Below are 14,458 nucleotides of genomic sequence, written 5' to 3'. Positions count from 1 at the left end.
ACTGCTAGGGCTGCTACACCAAAGTCCCAGTTTAAGCCTGGGGGGCTTAAACAACAGACACTTATTGTCTCCCCGTCCTGGAGGCTGGAAGTCCCAGATCAAGGTGTGGGCAAGGCTGTTTCTCCTGAGGCTTCTCTCCGTGGCTTGTGGATGGCCGCCTTCTCCTGTGGGCTCACATGCTTGTCCTGTGTCTGTCTTCTTCTCATAAGGACCCCAGTCATACGTAACAGGGCCCACCATGCTGACCTAATTTAACCTCAGTTGCCTCTGTAAAGACCCTCTTTCCAAAAACAATCACATTCTGGGGACTTCAACATATGAATTTGGGGGGTGGGACACAATTCAGTCCATAGCACGACTCATGTGATTACAATGGCCCCACCCAGATAATCCAGGATAATCTTCCGATCTTAAGGTCTAGAACCTTAATTATACCTGCAAAGCCTCTTTTGCCATAGAACACAACCCAGTTACAGGTTCCAGGGATTAGGACGTGGACATCTTTGCGGGGAGGCCCTTCTGCCTTCACCATGTGCCAAGTACTTTACATATATTACCTCACTTGTATATGGCCAGATTATCCTACTCTCCCCGATTCCTAGCTGCAAAAACTGAGACACAGAGAAGCTAGGAAGGACCCCAAGTCCCACAGTTGATAAATGGTGGAGAATGTGGTTCAGCCACAGCCTGACTATAAGGCCTGCCCGTTCTAACTGTCGCCCAATAAGGCGTCTTCAGCCATAAGGGTGGCTGCAGTTCTGGAATCTGAGGGCTACTCTCCCCCGGCATAGAAATGGGGTAAAGGGACCTGCCCCTCCTCTCTCGCCCACCAGCCTTCCCGAGTCTGCCTGGTCTGAACCCCTCCCCTCAACACCAGTCTCCCTGAGTCTGTGCTTCTTCCCTTGAATCTGCCCACCACAGCGTAGCCCGAGCCATGGTTTAAATCACAGATCTGATTTTGTCACCTCTCTGCTTAAAAACCTTCCATAGCCCCCCAGTGCTCCCAGACTGCTATAGTCTGAGTGTGTCTCCCCGAGATCCACATGTTGAAATCCTAACCCCCAAGCTGATGGTATTAGGAGGTGGGGCCTCTGGGGTGATGAGGCCATGAGGGTGGAGCCTGCATGGATGGGATTAGTGCCCTTATAAAAGGGAGCCCACAGAGCTCCCTCGCTCCTTACACCATGTGAGGATGCAGGGAGAAGATGCTGTCTAAGACCCAAGAGAGGACCCTCACCCGACCATGCTGGCACTTGATCTTGGACTTCCAGCCTCCAGACTATGAGAAATAAATTTCTGCTGTTTACAAGCCACCCTGTCTGTGGTACAGACTTGTTTGCTATGACAGTTTGAATAGACTAAGACAAGATAAAGACCAAAAGCCACAATATGTTTGTTTTGCTGGGACTCTTGATTTCAAGCTATGAAAACCCAATGCCACTTCAGAAAACAGTTTGGTAATTCCTCAAAAAGTTAAACACAGAGTTTCCATATGACCCAAGAATTCCATTCCCAGGCATATACCCAAGAGAATTAAAAACATGTTCAAACAAATACATGTACACACATGTTCACAGCAGCATTAGTCACACTAGCTAAAAGGTGGACACAACCCAAGTGTCCATCAACAGATGAATGAATGAGCAAAATGTGATATATACATACAGGGGATGTTATTTAGCCATAAAAAGAATCAAGTACTGATACATGCTACGACATGGATGAACCTTGAAAACACTGAGTTTTCAAGTGATGAGAATATAGACACAAAAGGTCACATACTGTATGATTCCATTCACATGAAGTATCCAGAATAGGCAAATCCAGAGAGACAGAAAGTTGATTAATTGTCAGCGGCTGGGTGGGGAGGGAAAGAGAATAACTGCTTCATGGGTATGAGTTTTCCTTCTGGGGTGATGAAAATGTTTTGGAACTAGATAGAGGTGGTGGTTGTACAACATGGTGAATGTACTAAATGCACCTGGATGGCTCACTTTAAAATGGTTAATTTTATTTTATGTGAATATCACCTCAGTTAAAAAAACCATGGAAGGAAGGAAGGAAGAGAGGGAGGGAGGGAGGGAGGGAGGGAGGGAAGGGGGGAGGGAGGAATTCATTGGTCACGTAAATGTGAAGTTGAAGAAGGAGCCTCAGCTAAATGATGGACTTGAAATGGTACGATGGGGGATTTCCATCATTGTGTCACCTTGTCTCTGATGTGCCTCAGCCTCCACTAGACAGGCTGGGTGACAAAACTTTAGCCTCAGACACCAGTGCTCCCAGCCCAGAACCCCAGCAGAAAGACACAGCCCAGTTCTGTCTTCATATCCCTGTGGTCTAAATAATCAGCTAACTCCACACACACCCAATATGCAATAAGGGAGAAGTTTGGGGGCTGTGATTTCTTTGAGGGTTCAATTTCTTTAAAGGAGGGGAGTTTATTTTGGACTTTCATTTCTCAGCAAAAAAGGGAGGGGTAATATTGGTCAAGATCTAGTTGGAAGAAATCGACCACCATGATTATCCGAATGGGGAAATTTAATATTAAGAACTGTTAACTAAAACTATTAAAAGGGGTATAAGAGGATTGGAGGGGGTCCAGCAGTAGTAGGTGCAAAAGGGCCTGACGTTGTCTGGTGGAGGGAGAGTGGACATATAGGGAACAAGGGCTGGGAGGGGGTCACCCCCAACCAGGGCTAGGACTCCCACCTCTTCAGGAGACCCTGCCCGACAGGGAGCATGCAGCCAGCTGGAGAAGCAGCTTGCTGCGGGTGGGGGGGCAGCTGTCTAGGCTCTTCACCGAGGAACAACAGCAATGCAGCGCCGGGACCCGGAAGGGAAGGGTCTTCCTGGCCCCGTGGGTCCATCTGTTGCCCTATGTTGAGGAACCCTAATATTCCTCCAGCCAGTGAAGGAGAACATTCCCCCAGCCAGCTGGGGTCCAGCTCCAGTGTCACAGGCAGAGCAAAGAAGGATGGATTTGGGGCTGAGAGCTGATAAACTAATAACTGAAACAGGGGATTTCACTGGTTGGGGCTTTTGTTTCTCTGGTGAAACACAAATGGGAGCGGGTCCCTGTTCTGGGCGTTGTGTCTGGACAATTGATCACAGGGTCTCTCCCTGGTTAGGGAGGTGGGCATGGAACTGGGCATGGGCACTTGGGGTCTGATGTGCAGTGTGCTCTTGGCTTAAACTGATGTCCACTCTGACCTATTTGGGGGACAAGAGCTGAACTTCCCACTGCACTGATCCTGCAGGAATATGAGGGGTTCGCAGAGTAACACAGAGGAGGGAGCTGTCGCTCTCCACCTCCCTCTAGAGGGTGGGGGAGAGGGGTTCTCGCCTGGCTTTGTGCAGCTCAGGCTGGGCTGTGGCTGCTGGAGGAGGGGTCACTGCTCATCTGGACAGCCCGGGGCCCTTCTCTTCAGGCTCCGGTGGGACAGAGTCGATGGCCGAGCCCGGCCATCGTGCTTGTCTCTCTTCTCTGCTGCTGTCCCTGGTGTGCTTTGCTTTGCTCTCCTGCATGAGGCACCAGGGTAGAAGGGGATAAAATCCCATCTCAAGGTTGTGGCTGCAGGGGAGAGAGGCTCTTGCTGAGTCCACCCCCGCTTTGTGGGACAGGCCAGCAAAGCGAGACCTGCCCTCGCCCAATGCTATTACAGCGGTACCTGCTACCCCATTTGCTCCCGCTCCATACGACTGCCGCTCCCTTGATACGTGGCAGGCAGAACAGGCTAAGACAGGCCTGCGCGGTCCTGCGCTCTCTTCACCTGATAATGCTGGTGATGGTCACCACAGCTATTCAGGAGACCCGCCGTCAAGAGACCCAGTCTTGAGTCTAACACGCCTTGCGAAGGCCAGGCTGGAGAGTGCTTGCACTGCACTTGGAGGATGCACGCTTTGCATCCAAATCCCAACAGTGATGCAGCAGATCTCAGAGGAACCTGTGATCCACTGGATTCAGTATGATAGATCACACAAACTTAGCACACGCCTAGCACAGAATCTGGCACAGAGTAGATCCCATGGACGTGTGCACGAATTAATGGACATTCGGGAAACTCGCGGCGCTGGACAGCATATGCTCAGGTTGTGTTCAAGCGCTAAATAAAAGAGGAAAATCTAAGCCTTCATCCATCATCCAGTCGCAAGGCAAACCGATCATTTCCCCAAACAGCACTTCCCTTCAACAAACAGTGGCCATAAAAGCAAAGGCTCTGAAACTTTAAGAGGCCATAAAGCCTTTGGCAGTGGTGCAGGGCTCTGAGAACACACACATGAATAAATTAAAACCCAAAGCTGCCGCGGAGACACAGCCACGTCCAGAAGGACACTGATGAACAGACTCTTAGAGGAAAGAAACACGGGCCACAGCATTTAACGTGAGCCAGGGGCAGCTGCCCGCCAGGCACCCCGGGGCCCCAGCCCTGGGCCAAGTCGGCAGCTCCCGTCCAGCTGAACAGGGGGCTCACACAGCAACACAAAATCGATGCCACCGGTTGGTCAACCAAATAGCGACCTCACCAAAGGACTCTCAGGCCACAGACGCGCTCCTCTGAGAGGGGAGAGGACAGTGATCCGTCTGGGGATGCAGACCCACCCCCCCGAGTCACCAAGTTCACAGTCAGCCACCAAACAGAGGGCTCCAGGGCGGAGAGAGCCACTAGTGCAGGCTCCTCATGCAGTGACGGACGTGGGGAGGGCCCTTCACCTGGAGAGCCTGACTCTGGACGCCGGATTTCTCTATTGAGAGCCGGCCACCAAGACCAGGAAGGCTGCCTGCACCAAGGTTTCGTCCTAGATTTAAAAACATTCTTTTCCCTGAAGACCTCTGAGCGGGGACTGAAAAGAATTGCAACAAGGCCCTTGGTGTCAGACAGAATTAATACGACTCATCCCTCCAGCTGGGTCTCGGCAGGACACTCGACACCCAGACCACATCCACTCGACTCCTTTCCCGGGGACTGGGTGTCAAGGCTGCGAGCTTGGTTAAGCTCCAAGGAGGACTGGCAATAGAATTCGAGTTGAGGGGTTTTTTGTGTGTGGTTGCGGGGGCAGTTCTTTTTCTACCTTCTTTTCACCTGTAAGTAGAGTCCAATCAACTGCTCAAACACGCATTTTTTCCAGGGCTGAAAAAGTACATACAAACCAGGACTCGGGGGAGACTGGACACACAGAGGCTCCATTAAAGCCAGTGAAGGAGACCGAGCTTGGCAAACAGGAATTTCTACTTCAGTTCCAGCAGCCTCGGGTGGTGAAGGCATGTAACAAAGATCAGGCAGAGTGAGAAATGGTCTTATTGGACAGTCATCCTAGGTTTCCTGAGCATTTATTATGTGCCGACGCCATGCTGGGCAATGAAAAACAATTCGGGGCAAAGACTGAGAGGCCGTTTGAAGGCAGTCAGGCCCTTGGAATGATGGACCGTTATTCTCCGAGCCTGTCTGAGGGCTGGTCAAATCTTTCACCTTCCAAATAAAGAAAACGAGGTACAGAGACAATGAATTAAATGTAGCCTTTCCAAAAAATAATAAGTCTGTGCCTGTTTCTACATCACAGGAGTACTGTGTCTGGAAACCCCTGATTTCATCTGGGTTCAAATCAGCCATGGCACTGTCTTAGTCAGCTGGGGCTGCTGTAACAAATACATCAGAGGCTGGGTGTCCTAAACAACAAACACTCATTTCTCACAGTTGTGGAGGCTATAGATTCTGTGTCTGGTGAGGGCTGCTTCCTGGTTTGCAGATGGTGCCTTCCTGCTGTGTCCTCACATTACAGAAGGGACTAGAAAGTGCTCCGGGGTCTCTTTATAAGGACACTAATTCCATCATGAGGGCTCCACCCTCATGACCTCATCACCTCCCAAAGGCCCCACCTCCTGCTACCATCACACTGCGGGGTTAGGATCTCAACAGATGGATTTTGGGAGGACACAAACATTCAGTCTATAACATGGACCAAGCAACATGGCCTGAGGATCCCAATGGTAGACAGAAGGGGCTCTCCTCATTCTTTGTGGGTGTAGCATAGAAGTCTGGGGTCCTGCAATATCTTTTTCTACATCAAGCTAATAGAGACCTGCTATCTAATTTTTTTCACACTTATACACTTTTCCCCAGAGGAAAACCTCTTTCCTTACTACTAAATAATAAAACTTACATTTTTAAATATCTCCCCTTTGTCCAACACTGTACCAAATGTTTTATATTTAACTCTCACAACACCTCTAAGAGATTGGCATCCCATCTTGTGGATGAGGGCACGGAGGCTCAGAGAGATTAAATCACCTGCCAAAAGCCACATAGCTGGCCATGATCCAGTCAACTCCCAAGCCCATGTATGCCCCTTCCAGCATTAGCAAAACTCTTATAGATTTACTGCACACAAGTGGGCTGTCATGACCTCTTCCACGGCGGTGGGAGCAGATGGAAGAGATGAACAGACTCTACTCCGCCAACATTTCTCTGGCCAAGGCTGCTCTCGGAGACAGGGCCGGGGAGCAAGTGCTGTTCCCTCCTATGGACAGGAGGGCGGGCAGCTGTTTCCAGCAGGGGCTGTGATGGGGTGGCGCCAGGCCCCTCTGGCTGCCATGCACAAAGGTGGCTCAGGCCATGGGGCTCTAAGGGACCCTGAGACGGAGGAATGATTGCTGTGGCAGCAGCAGCCACTGCCCCTGGAATGTCACAGGCTCCTTGCAAATGCCTGGATTCAGGTTCAGATGGGAACAGAAATGAGACACCTGAGTTGATCCCTGCATGCCTCCACCAGGGTGCATCTGGTCAGTCAGTGAGCTTACTTCATAAGGTTCTGAAGGAATGAAATGGAGCAGCACCTAGAATAACACAAGGCTCTAAATGACAGTGTGACATGTTCATTAGTGTGAATACAACTGCACTCCCACTGGTCAGGGTTCCACCTCTTCCCCATCAGACACAGACCTCCAGGGGCTTCAATTCTTGGCCAAAAGTATAAGAGCCGGGATCTTTGTGTAAGACATGACTAAAGTATATCCAACAAACTAATCACACACCATCCTTACTGAGAGAGAGAGAGAGGATAAAAAGAATAGAGTTGGAGGCGTGGGGGAATTCCTGGGAAAGAGTGACGGGGGGTTTTCTGAGGATGGGCCCCTGTCTCTTGGTGTGGGAATTCCCAGATAAGTTCAGGGATATTAGAGGAAAGTTTCCTTGTGGCTTTGGAACCTCATAGTGGCAAAAGCTGGAAGGACTTTGAGGGAAGTGTCCATGAAAACTTGAAGAGCCTTGAAAAACTGTTTATAGAAGCATGACTGTCTTTGAGGTGGCCTCAGGTAAGGGATTAAAGAAAAGGGAAACATCTTACTGGAAATGGTTATGTAGTAGAGACAGAAACTTCACCAGCACTGTCGCCTTATAAGGAAGATAGAAAACGTACCTTATGCGTGGGGTGGTCTAGCAAAGGAGATGGTCCAAGCAGGGTACTGAAGAGTGATTTCTTCTTGCTGCTTCTGGTAAAAAGTGAGACAAGAGAAATGAGCTAAAGGCAGGACTGTTCAACAAAAGAGAGGCAGCACTTCCTGGTTTTGAAAATTCTCACCTTCTCCAGATGGCAAATGATGTTAAATTTAAAGGGCTCTTAGGTAAAAATCAAGTACAGGGCACCATCAGGAAAATCTGGTGTAAAGATGAACCCAAGAGTGTGACTGTGTCTTAGTCGGCTTGGGCTGCCATACAAATAACAAATCCCACAGACTGAGCACTTCAACAACCCTGTCCTTTCAGGGCATATATTGGAGCTATTTGCAGGTGAAGCTTTTTTTTTTTTTCTAATGGAGTGAGCCCCCCCCACCCACAGTGAGATTCACAGGTCATCCACAAGGTTTTTAAGAGAGTTATATTGGAAGAAGCATTGACAGCTTGAGCTGAAAGGGACAGACAGCACAAACTGAAAAGATGTCTTTGGACCCTGAAACTTGTACAAGGCAGAAGCAGGCTAAGAAAACTACACAAATACAGGAAAAGGAAGGATGACTCAGAGGGTAAAACCAAAAGCCCACAGAGTAAATCCAAAAGCTGTGGAAAATTATTCCCAGGAAAGGTCAATTGGTACCCTACTGGATTGCAGGATTGCTATGAACCAGTGGCTTCAGTGCATCCCCAATTTCCAACTCTGTTGAACAGGAGGGTCTTCAGTAATTATGCTATGCTTGTCCTATTATTGCAGATAACTTGTCTCTCTAGTCCACAAATTTCAGACCTGGCTTTGAGGATTCAAGGAACTACACCTAAGGAGCCTCAAGAACATCTGGACCTAATTTGGATAATGAAATTCTGGACTTCACACTGATACTCTACTGTATTGGGGGCCTTGGGAGAGGTTAAGCACATTTTGTGTGTGGGTAGGACGTGAATCACTGGGGCACAGAGGGAGGATGTTGGTAGCCAGCCTCCAAGACTGCCCCCAATGATCCCCATCCTCCAGTACTCTTGCCCTTGTGTCACCTCTTCCCACAATGAATAGGACTGACTAATGTGACCAATAGGATGTAACTTCTAGGTCTTAGCAGACGTTGTGACTTTCCCCTATTCTCTCCTGGATCACTTGCTCTGGGGGAAGCCAGTTGCCATGTCATGAGGAAACTCACGCAGGTGTGTGGCGAGGTCCCCATGGTGAGGACTGAGGCCTCCTGCCAATAGTGACCATTGGCTTGTCACCCACATAAGTGAGTCATCTTGGGGAGCAGAGCCACCTGGGCTCCTACAGTTGGCTGCAGTCCTGGCTGATTGCAATCTCATGAAAGAACCCAAGCTAGATCATTCTACTAAAATGCTCTTGAATTCCCAACCCACAGAGACTATGTAACATAACAAATGTTTATTATTTGTTTAAGCCACTAAGATTTGGGATAATTTGTTACCCAGCAATAGATAACTATTACAGGATTGAAATGAGCACGTCAAATACTTCATTCGATTCATTTAATGAATGATGGAAATATTAATATAGTTCTAGGAACACTTGGGGAACTTGATATTTATAGCAATTTCATAAAGGACTGTTCGAACTTGAGTGCTAGGTTAATACAAAATAGTACAAAACTGGTTAATGCCCTAGGGAATAATAAATTGAAACCTTTGGGGTTATCTTTTTTGAGTTAACACTGAAATGACATGCCATCACCTTTTGCCTCATTTTCAAGTTTTAAATACTTTTTCTTAACAAGCAGATGTGATCCAGGAACTGAGAAAGGGAACTCCCACTTGACTGACTGCTTCTAAGGAAAGGGGGTCCCGGTAGCTGCTGCCACCCCAGCTGAGACTGCATGTGCAATGTGGCCTCCCTCACGTCTGCTCAGAGGGGACAGAAATGAATGGGTAAAGAGGGCAGATATGGCCGGAGTGGAGCATGGGCTCAGAGAGCTCCCAAGGGTAAACAGCATGGGACTATATATAGACTTGTCTCAGAGCAGCTTTGGCAGGGTAGGTAGGAAGGACAGGTAGAGAGGGAAGGGGAGAAACAGGATGCCCAAATAGAATCCCAGTCCCTAACTAAGGTTTGGGGGGGTTTGTTTGTTTTGTTACCTTTTAAAAATCATCTTAAATATGTAAGCAGTATTTACCTAGTAAAAAGAAGAAATTTGAATTCACCTTTGGGACAGACTGATTCTTTGTTTTGGAAAGAACTATTAAGTGAACATTTGATTATGAAATATAAAGCAAATATCATGCTTCTTGTTGAGTCTGTTGGCCTGAATGCGCGTGTTTGAGGCTGAGAAGCTCCATATTCTGTGCGGAGTAAATGGCAGAAACAGAATTGTTCCTGAAAAAAAAAGTAATTGGTGGGCTAGGGGCTAAGGAATGGGTTTGCAGTGGCTGTACCTGCAGCCTGCAGGTGGCACATCTGCAGGAGGCCAGGCTGGGTTGGAGAATTCTATCATAAAGGAGAGAAGCAAGTCCAGAGCAGGGACCTGGGTAGCTTGCTGTCCCTGTCAGCCTTTGGGAACGCTGTTGGCCATGTTTGTTTTTTAAGGCTCACGTTGGAAAATCATGTTCTAATGGACCTTCTTGTCAGGTACCAGAAGGCAAGGGAGCATTCCTGAGGCTAAGGGTGGGGGCGGGTTTTTCTCTCAAACACAAGGGCCATTTCTGTTGTCAGTCATCCTGGGGAGAGGCTGCTCTTGAGACAGGAAGTGAGGATTAGGGAGGCTGGCCTCTGAATGCAGAGACGGGACATGCACAAAGCCCTCCCAAGGGGGGAAGTGGCCCCTCCTCCCCATGAGGGTCACCTGGCAGCAGGTGTGGGGGGAGCTCTGTGAAGGACCCCCAGGACAGACCCACATAGAAGCTCTAAGGGAAGTCCCATCCAGTAGGGTTACCTGTTACCTGTGCTGCTCCTCCTTCCCCTTCTCTCCCTCACGCTCGTCAACACAGTCTGGTTCCTGTTGTGACCTCAGAATGTAAGGGAAAAGCCTGTTCTGTACCTGAAGCGCAGGGCTGAGTGCCAAAGCTAGCGTGTTGGTGAGGGTAGCAGCCTGACAGGGAGGGACGGTGGCCCAGCTCAGTGACAGAGCATGAATAAGACACCACAATGCCAAATGTGGACGCTGGAGACATCTCAGGATGGAGGGGCTGGACAGGGAAGGGACCCAGATTAACAATCCACAAATTCACAAGTAGCTGTGAAATTCACAGCAAGATGAAGTGTGGCTTAACTGGTGATCACAGACCGGTGAGACCTGGCCATGCGGGCTATTGATGAATGAGACAGAGGATGGATGATGGTAGACAGGCAGGCAGGTAGAGAGACAGGTATAGGATGGATGGATGGATGGATGGATGGATGGATGGATGGATGGATGGATGGATGGACGGATGGATGGATGGACGGATGGACGGATGGACAGACGGATGGATGGATGGACGGATGGGTGGACAGATGGATGGACGGATGGACGGATGGATGGACAGATGGATGGATGGATGGATGGACGGACAGATGGACGGATGGGTGGACAGATGGATGGATGGATGGATGGATGGACGGATGGATGGACAGACGGATGGATGGATGGATGGACAGACTGATAGGCAGGCAGCTGGAAGACAGACAGACAGCTGATGTATAGATAGATGGAGATATAGGTATAGAATGGATGGTGAAGGAGTTCAGAGGATGTCACCCCAAAATATGCCACTCAGGCATACTGATTCTTTTGAATTAAAGGCACTTGAGAAATAGCAGGTATAACAAGGGCTCTCTAACTCCCCTTTTTCTTCCTGAAAGCAGGAGATAAACTCCCCTGTGAAAGGTGTCCTCCCTGTACCGGGAGAAAGGAAGATATTCTTATCACCAGAGATGGGGAATCTGAGGCCGAGAGATCTGTACAAGCAAACCCTGTTCAGCCAACCCTTATCTTACTTCACCATTTACCACCTCTGGCCCAAACCCGTGTCTTGTCCATTCTTCACAAATGGATTGTTTCTTTGTCTAAAAGGTATAAAAGCTTTCTGCTCTGGTTGCTTCTTCAGGTCTTCATTCTCTTATGAAGACTCCAATGTACACGTAACAGTTTACTAAAACGTGTATGCCTTTCTCCTGTTCATCTGTCTTTGTCCACTTAATTCTTAGACCCAACTGGAGACCTAAAGAGAGTAGAGGAGAATTTGTCCTCCCTTACAGTGGATAGACAGAAAATGATGGATAGATAAATAGATAGACAGATACAGGTATAGGGTGGATGGATGGATGGATGGATAGATGACAGATAGAAAACTGCAGAGGAAACATTTATTTTTATTATCTTCCTAAAATGTGGACAAGCACAAAGAAAGGACATGAAAGTATAAGTGAACAGGAACTCCAGAATACAAATTACTTACTTTTGCTTGTCACACTCCGAGAGGAGTTTTAGAAGCAAAATTCAACGGTTCCCAATTTCCCCTTTTCTAGATTATCTGTGATGGATACTTTTCTCAGCAGTTTCACCCGACACCAACCAGGAGATGGAAACTCAACAGAAAATAGAACTCTAAGAGCCAGAGCTGGCCCGTTTCTGTCCCCTCCGACATACGGAAGAACATAAGGAACGGAGGAGGCTGTCCAGATGGGCGGAGGGGGAGGCTGGTCCCTGCAAGCTTCTCCTGAGCCCCCCACCCAGCCGTGTGGGGCCTTCTGGGTGGCTTCTTTGTCCCTACGTTTCTCATACCCAAAGGGAAGGGCATGATATTCTGCCTGCTTCCCTAGTGTGTGTCAAGCAGCTCAAACAGCTATTTGAAAGAATGCGGCTATTTGGGGATAAAAAAAAACTCTATGCAGGGCCAACTACTGTCGCTCCAAACAGGACTGGGTCCCAGGAAACACGAGAGGCAAATCAGTTCTGCTGGGGAGCAGGAGAAGGCTTTTGTGATCCAAATGGAACCCAGTGGGCCGTTAAGAGTTCTAATCCTCTGTGAAAGGCCCCAGGGGAAAGTGCAGTCATATGCATATTTTTCTCTACAGAAAGCTGATTATCTACCATTTCCTGGAAACAAAGAAAAATTACTTGTAATTATTCTAGACTGAAAAAACAGCGACTTCTGGAAGTTTTCCACCTCCCCTCCTACAATGCCCGTTAATAGATATGAGGAGGAAATAATACCGTGTGGATTCAGGGTAACTCGATAGATCAGAGCATGAGTCACGTCTTAAGGGGAGGTGGGCGAGAAGGATCTACCTTTAAAGAACTCCAATTAAAGTAATTACCACTGTTACCAAAATTACTGTTTTTAAAAGACTGAAGTCCTCTACTGGAGAAGCAACACTTCAGAAAGCTGTGGGGAAGAAAACCCCACATGACCAGCACTATTAGGGAGAGCAAAAGGCAAGCATTGTTGAAACCCAGTTACTTAAATCCTCCTATGCCTCCATTCCTCGGTGGGAAGTCACCATTCCTGAAAGCCTGTCATACTTTTTAAGTTTTCAAAGAGCTGTCAGCAATATTCCAAGGGTGGGAGGTGAGCACTGCTGACTGTGGTGGGCGGGTCAGGCAGAGATGGCTGTTGCCTTCCTTCTCCTCCTGACAAGGTGGCATCCTGGGGCTTCTCGTTCTGGAGCAAGGAGTGGATGGACCACTGCGGGGGTATGAGATTCCGCATCAGACTATAAAATCACAGGTGCACGAAGAAATGACAACAGGCAGGGCTGGCTGCCCTACAGGGGTAGGGGATGCTGGAAGGTAGTCTGGAGTCCATCTGGGTAACCTTTGTGCTCGTGGCCTGATGCTAGACAAATCTGATGGGGGGTTTGATGTTGGTGGGGACGCTCTCAAATGATGAGGAGAAGGACTGTGTTTTTTTTTTTTAATTTTCAGTGTGCTGCAGATGGGTATTTTTTGTAAAGTATCCTAAAAAATTAATGACTCGAACGTGAAATACCAAACAAAGAAATACAAAATATAAGCCCCACTACTTTGGTATTAGGTTCAACAGACATAAAAATTAATCTGTCCGATTGCCAGAAAACTTTCTAAAAGCTTACTCTCAATTTCTGTACTTACCCCACTGGAGACCATCAGGCCAAAGGCTGCACTCCAAGTAGCTCTGATCTAGGACAGTGTATCCCAAAGTTGTTGCTGGAAAACTAAGTCACCCAAGGTGATCATGGGAACATGGTTCCGATGGTCACATAAGAGGTGAAAATGCTACCTGTCATTCTGGACATTCACAAGGCGTGAAGGCATATTACAGGCTCCGAGAAATCCTGTTTCAAAAAAAGGAAAAAACTACTTTTATTGAGCCTAGTTTTCCAAATTTATTTGCTCACTTTCTCTTTGTCTCCTTTTTAAGTTTGTTTACTTATGAATTCATTTTTTGCATCATATGTGCAACATTTGCCAAATTACATTCCACCATCACACACTAAGAGATGTGGGTCTGGGGTCTGCCCCCACGGGAATCTGCCCAGCCCGAGACACAAGAAATTAGTCATAATGCTGGACCCCAAAGTGGAAAGTACCCCAGCCTCAGCGAGCCTCTGCCAGCCAGTGGGCCCCGCGGTAGTAATGCCTGGACCCCGCTGTAGACGGCGCCAAATGCTCCAATGAATTGCTTCCGGTGAAACTCAGGTTCCTCTTTAATTGTTTAGCTGCAGCAACAGATAAGAACTCCAGCTATTGGCACTACTCCATTTTGGCAACTGCCTCACACGTTGGGACACGGTGGCCTTTAGCGAAAGTCTGTGCATGGAATAAACTCAATCAAGTGTAAGGAGACTACAGGTTATCCTGGGAACTCCAGGGTACCAGCTATAGTGACACTGTTTATCCTTCCCTGGGCTCACTCAAGCTAGGCTCAGAATGGGCTTTCCTAATTGGCTGGCATCAGGCAACCATCCCACAGTGCAATCAATGTCTTTGCAGGAGGCTTTCAAACACCTCTTGGAAGTACGTTTGAACTCACTAAGACTCCCAATTCCCCTCTAACAAAACAATTATCTACAGTCC

General features: G+C 48.1%; 1 protein-coding gene across 1 annotated transcript in view; it reads right to left on the bottom strand.

Moving 5' to 3' along the window:
* Positions 1-7,467: 7,467 nt before the first annotated feature.
* The window catches only part of USP6NL (USP6 N-terminal like), a 217,589-nt gene continuing 210,598 nt past the window's right edge, over positions 7,468-14,458 (bottom strand). Inside the window, exon 20 of the transcript XR_008618512.1 lies at positions 7,468-7,486. The gene's annotated coding sequence lies outside the window, so the exon portion shown is untranslated. The remainder of the gene's footprint in view (positions 7,487-14,458) is intronic.

This window comes from Physeter macrocephalus, chromosome 11, assembly GCF_002837175.3.
Source record: "Physeter macrocephalus isolate SW-GA chromosome 11, ASM283717v5, whole genome shotgun sequence".
NCBI lineage: Eukaryota > Metazoa > Chordata > Mammalia > Artiodactyla > Physeteridae > Physeter > Physeter macrocephalus.
Note: the sequence above shows the minus strand (reverse complement) of the source record. Positions and strands in the feature narration are given on the sequence as shown.